General features: G+C 39.8%; 1 long non-coding RNA gene across 1 annotated transcript; it reads left to right on the plus strand.

The window, feature by feature from the left end:
* Positions 1-1,131: 1,131 nt before the first annotated feature.
* On the plus strand, positions 1,132-3,525 carry LOC114484018 (uncharacterized). The gene is made up of 3 exons (XR_003676453.2): positions 1,132-1,261; positions 1,365-1,467; positions 3,491-3,525. It is a non-coding gene; the product is annotated as an uncharacterized lncRNA (long non-coding RNA).
* Positions 3,526-6,532: the final 3,007 nt, after the last annotated feature.

Consider the following 6,532-nt stretch of genomic DNA (forward strand, 5'->3'; position numbering starts at 1 on the left):
GTTGTGGCATGGGGGCTCAGTAGTTGTGGCTCCCAGGCTCTAGAGTGCAGGCTCAGTAGTTGTAGTGCACCGGCTTAGTTGCTCTGTGGCATGCAGGATCTTCCCAGATCAGGGCTCGAACCCGTGTCCCCTGCATTGGCAGGTGGATTCTTAAGCACTGCGCCACCAGGGAAGCCCTGGGTACCACATTCTAATAAATAAAATGTTGGCTGCAATTCTCATTAATGACATTGTTATCATCAGTCACTTGAAGACTCTTTTTAACCAATGAATTATAATTATGATACCTTACTGTGGGTGCAGCCACACCTCCTCCTGCCACTTAAAGCTGACCCTAAGACAAGGAGTTGATATGGGGAATTTATTTTGAAGGTGATCACAGAAAACAGAAGAGTGGAAAGTAGAGAGAGAGAGACAAGAAAGGAAGAAAAACAATAAAGTATGTGATAATGAGCTGATTACTGCTTAGAATTGTCCCACTGAAAGACAGAGAAGTTGGGACATTTATCCATAGACTTTTACCCTCCATAGTGTGGGGACTGCATTGGGGGTAGACTCGCCCACATTTTTGGGTTGCATCTGCATGTGGCTAAGCCATCTTCTCCAGCTTTAGAGAAAGCAGTACAGAGAGGCACCATGGGATATTGGCAAAGATGCATGGAACTGTCTACTATACAAGTGCTGAAATTAGGTGGACTGAGGGAGGGAAATGGTTCATTACAAGTATCTGCTACAGACGAAAAGAAGTCTTACCTAAGAATAATGGCCAAAATGATGAAATAAATTGTATATGCTTTACTAATTATTTATATATTTATATATGATTTTTTGCCATGTTTTGAGAGATTACAGTCATGACAAGTGATATTCACTTTAAGGTTGGTATTTGTGCCAACCTCGTGTCCTAAAAAATTGGCAAAATGCCAATTCCTGGCACATTTTGAAAAAATCATAAAAGCAAACTAAAACCTTAGTTTTAAAGCTTATTAATGAATTAATTTTACTAGAAGATCAGCTCATGGGATGGGAATAGGTGGGTATAAGACTAGAATGACACATTTAATATAATGGCATCCAGAATTTTGGATTTAAAAATCATCTTATTTCGCATTTCAGAAAATTAAAAAAAAAAACCTAAATAAACAATATGAAGAAGAAGGAAACTGTATCAACCATAACCTCCCATCTAGAAGTAATCATTGTTACTGTATTGGTGTAGTTCTTCCCAGTCAATAAATGCCAGTTCCCTACTGAGTGGCAGGTAAGGAAACATATTTATTGAATGCCTTTTATTTGCTGGACATCGAGTTGAACATTCTACACACCTTCCCTAATCCATTAGCCCTTGCACTGTTTGTTTTTAGGAAGCCACCATCCCAGCTCCAGAGGTCAGCCTACGTGTGTTGGGTACTGTCCAGAGCCTGTCTCCAGTCATTGAGAGAATGCTTTGCCTTCCACAGGCCCCAAGTGAGTGAGTCAGAAAGGTTAAGGGCAGCCTGGGAAATGCTGAGAAGTGTTTTTTCTAATGGAAATGAAAATGGAATAGAGAGAGGCAGAGGAATGGGGAAAATGTATTAGACTAAAGCAATGGAAAAGAAATTTCCTTAAATTTATTTTCCTCCCAGCACTATGTTATGTCTGTTTTTAGGTCTGCTTGTTCAAATGACTAGGCAGATTTTCCCAATTAAACCATCATTTACAGCCCTGCTCATCCTAAACGTGTAAATAAGCTTCCTTTGGGTTTGTCTGACAGGCATTTACTTTGCATCATCATTTGTGTTTTGACAACATTACTGGAGATGAAAACAATTCTGCCATACTCCCAACTCCTTCGAAATGCCTTTTTCCTCCTTTTATCTTTGATTCATTGGTGTAAATAAATAAAACCTGCCCTACCGTGTCTTGCTTCTCCTCCCCCCTTCCCTCTACAATTCAGGATTTTAATTTGAAAATGGTTATTTTTAGCCTTGTTCTCTACCGTGCCTATGCTCTGTCCTCACCATGCTGCTGATTGCTGATAACACAGCTGGCTTGCGGGGTGGGTGGGAGGGTGGCCGGTGCAATCTGCAAACATTACAGATAAGATTGATTGAAAAGTGGGCTGCAGCTGATAGAGACCCCTCTTAGGCCTAGGAAGCAGGAGCTTCCTAAAGGGTTTACTTTTAGGGGGAGGTTTTTCAACCACACTTCCATGGGGGCCTGTGGTGGGGAGAGGCAGATATTAAAAACTTGTCCCTTCTTGGGTAGTCTTGGGACTCAGGGGCGGGCTGATTTTAGAAAATTAGGGATTGTGTGGGCAAAGAAAGGGCTATTTTTCAAACCTTGTAGGATAAAAGAGTCAGGAGGTATGCCATATCCAGAGGCAGTCCAAAATGAGGTTTTCAGTGAAAGTATAAGCAGGCTCCCAATCTGATAACCTGTAGGCCACAAGTGCCCTGTAGGTGTGTTTTGCTTGGCTTTCAGTGTTTTTCTTTAAAAATGTATTATTGTTGTCATTCAATTACATATTTAATATTTAGTTATATATTCAATATTCAATTATATATTCAACATGAAATTGAACATTATATATAATCACATATTCATATATAGATATATTTATATATGTAAACACTATGTGCCAAGAACTGCTCTAAGCTGTTCAGAAATACCATATAATTTACTTTTTATATCAACCCTATTAGTTAGGTTCCAATATTGTCCTTACTTCACAGATGAGGAAACTGAGGCACGGAGAGGTTAGATAACTTGTGCAAGACCATATACCTTACACGTGATATTAAAACAGTGAGAGATTTTTACATATAAAACTAAAAATCAGTATTTCTGAATATTTGAAACTCCTAGTGACTCTTGGGCTCTCATTCCTTAGGGCAACAAATGTCCTTATTAGATAGGCTATTCATGGCTACTGTTTATTGGAGTCTTCACATATCCATATTCACTGTAATTGGTCGACTTTTAAAACTTCTGTTATTTTCCTTACTTCTATAAGTAGTTAAGTAAATAACATCTGGGATGGAGTCATAGTTTTCAAATCAGGGAGATGAGGTTTAGCCAAAGGAGGCATTAGAAAATGGCATTGGGGGATGGAGGAAGTCCTGAGAAAATGCTTAGAGTCCACTGGTCCCAAACTGCCTGTTACCCGCCTGGGTAGTGATTACACTCACGCATCTATTTAGCCATATGTAATAGACAACTAAAACTGAGCTAAAAACTAAGGACACAGCTCTGGGTAAAAACCAAACAGAGCTCTAAGTCTAGAAGGACAGTGCTGGTAATCAGTGACCATACAATCATGCAATATAAAGAGGCTCTACTACTAGCCATTTTAGTTATATGATTTAGTAATTTGCGCGTTTTGCTTAAGCCAGTTTGAGGTGACTCTTCCATAATTTGCAACTCTAAGAGTGATGACTAATAAATGTATGTTCACAGCCATCTGGGTCCCAAGCAAAGCAAAACCTTTGAAATTGGTTTGTTAATTCAGAAGGACGAAGACAAAGAAAGTCCATCTACAAACATCCAAGTAATGGACTGTGCTAACTTGGAATTGGTTTCTGAGCCATTGGATGTGACAAATGGCATGTATGAATTTAACGGGATGAAGTAAAAGGTTGCAGATCTTGACAAGGACACTTTGTGGCTGCAAAGCCCTGATATGACAACTGAAGTCACACTTCCGGAGGGTGTAGGAAAGATTATCAACGTCAAATTCTGATTCCATCAAGTTGTGTATCCTACTCTTCTTTTCCTGGATTCTTATATGTTATCCTTAAAGGTCGTGGTAATTTGTAGGGGTGAGTTTTTCACATTTATTTATGGCTGGGAAATACAAGCACATGGTTTTATCTTTGGCTTGCAGGAGAAGGAGCAGGATGACTGGTAGAAGAACTTAAGCACTTTATCATTATTACTTCTCTGGAATGCTGTGATTTTAGGTGGCTTCATGCACCACCCTATGAAACTTACATTTACAGTGATGTTGCAGGTGGCCAGCAGGTGCTAGATAGTGCAGAGTTTTGTAGACAATTGCAAGGAGCTTGGAGGAAGCCATTCTACATCCTATCATATATTTTAAGACAAGACTTATGCCACCCCTGATTCTTTCCCTTCCCAAGCTAAATAACATCACTTACTCCAAATAATCATCACATGAAGTTATTTCCCCACAAGCCTTGAATGCAGGAATCTGTCTTTTTTCAAAGGTGCCTTCCCAGATTTTAGCACACTTCCTAGCACATATTAGGTGCTCAATACATTTTGGGGGTTGGAATTAATTTCCTTGTCATATCAGCCTTGTTTATATTTGTTTTTGCTCACTCTGATTCTCCTTCTGCAGGATGCTATTTTTTAATTTCAAACTCCACTCAATTCTTCCCCATCTCTCTCCACTTCTCATATAAATGAAGGGGGAGAGAGGAGAGGGAGAGTTAGTTAGTTCTGGTTTCTTATGAAAAGGGGAACTCCGTCGTGGTGGCCAGAGTCAATTGATTCCTAATTAAATGAAGCATAGAATTGAGCTGGGATGCATTTGTTCTGATTCAAAAGCCATCTTTCCTTCCTGCCTGATGATTGTGTCTCTTTCAGTGTCAGCACAATGTGGGCAGGGAGGAACTCTCTCTGCTCTGTTCCACTCCACACAGGGATAAAGGGAGATGTAAGCACAGAATGCTTTGTGATGAAGCAGGAGCCACTTGTTAGAGCAAGGGGAGAATCGACAATAATAGGAGACTGCCCAAATGGAAAGGATGGGATCACAGGCAGTCGTTCTTTTAGCAGCAGAAACTTTTCACTCCCCAAGAAGCAGGAAAGAAGCCAGCAGAGGTGATTAAGCCAGTGATCAGGCTGAAGAGCAGTCTGAGATACAGTCAATGTGCAGAAACGACTCAGCAGGCTCGCCAAGCTGGGGCTGAACCTGTGGCTCTGTGAACCAGCCTGAACACTTCATCACTGGAATCTGCCAAGAACCAGGCTGTAATTTATCTGTGGCAGTGGACGCTGATCATCAGATATCCTGTTTATACCCACTCACTCATTCATGCATTCAGCAGCTATGGAAGGTGCTCCCTGTCTGTGCCAAACCACTTGCTAGACAGTGGGGATTCATAGGTGGTTAAGATAGTCTCTTTTACTAGAGGGACTCCTAATTTATTTTATTTTATTTTTGGCTGTACTGCACAGTTTGTGGGATTTCAGTTCCCTGACCAGGGATCGAACGGGGGCCCTCGGCAGTGAAAGCGTGGAGTTCTGACCACTGTACTGCCAGGGAATTCCTGAGGAGCTCCTAATTTAATGGAGGAAAGTAATAAATGAAATCAGAGTAAACCCTCCATAACTGGTACCTGTTATTTTCATAGTCTGGGGACCCAAGCAAACATTCATTATGATTATTTCATATAACAACTCTGGAAGGTAAATTCTATTTTCCTGTCTGTTTTTAGGTAGAAAGCACTATGATCAACATTATCCCAAAATCAGTGGAAAAGCTGAGTTTGAGCCCATGTGGTTAAGAAGCAAGCACAAAGTACCATAAGAACATAGGAGTGATTGACTCACCTTTCCTGGGAGCATTCAGAAAAAGGTTTCCAAATAAGTACTTTTTGATTTGGGTCTTGAAGTATAACTAAGAGTTCACCTGACAAAGACAAAGGTTGACAGGATGTTATTTCAGCATTTGTAACATATAAGTGGAAATAGCCATAGGAAATATTTTTGGATTCTTTTGTGAAGCCCACTTAAGTAATGGTTGTCATTGAACAGCATATTTTGATAATCTGATTTAGATTTAGTTTTATGGCTTTAAGCAATATAGTTTTGGCTTCAGTGTGATGGTCACATTTTACTGACTTTAAAAAATTGAGGTATAATTGACATATTATCTTTGTTTTAGGCGTATAACCTTATGATTCAATATTTGTATACATTGCAAAATGATCATCACAAGTCTAGTTAACATCCCTCACCATACATAGTTACAAATATTTTTTTCTTGTGATGAGAATGTTAAAGATCTACTCTCTTAACAGCTTTCAAATATCCAATACAGTATTAACTATGGTCACCATGCTGTGCATTACATCCCCGTGTCTTATTTATTTTTTAACTGGAAGTTTGTACCTTTTAACCCCCTTCACTCATTTCATCCATTCAGGATGGATTTGTGAAGGGCTATGGGATTAACTCTCAGAATCAGGCACAGAATTTAGAGCAAGATCAGAAAAGCCATAATGGAAGGTGAGCCCATAGTGATTGTCATAAGCAAGATTAGGGTGTGAGCACCTGGCCTTTATCATCCATCTGATATGGGGCACGGGGATGTTTCCATTTGACTTAAAAGGGTTGGGTTTCAGAAGACAGACGTGGTGTATGAGCCTTTAATTTCATTGGTCCATATGTTCCTGATGTTGCCTTAGTGTTCATTATCTCACTTCCAGCCAAATGGTCTCACAGGCTCTATTCCTGCTCTCTTCAAATCAGTGGTCTTGCCAGTAACCAGAATTAAAATTCAAAAAAGCAAAAACATTTCTCA

Source organism: Physeter macrocephalus, chromosome 17, assembly GCF_002837175.3.
Source record: "Physeter macrocephalus isolate SW-GA chromosome 17, ASM283717v5, whole genome shotgun sequence".
In the NCBI taxonomy this organism is placed as follows: Eukaryota; Metazoa; Chordata; class Mammalia; order Artiodactyla; family Physeteridae; genus Physeter; species Physeter macrocephalus.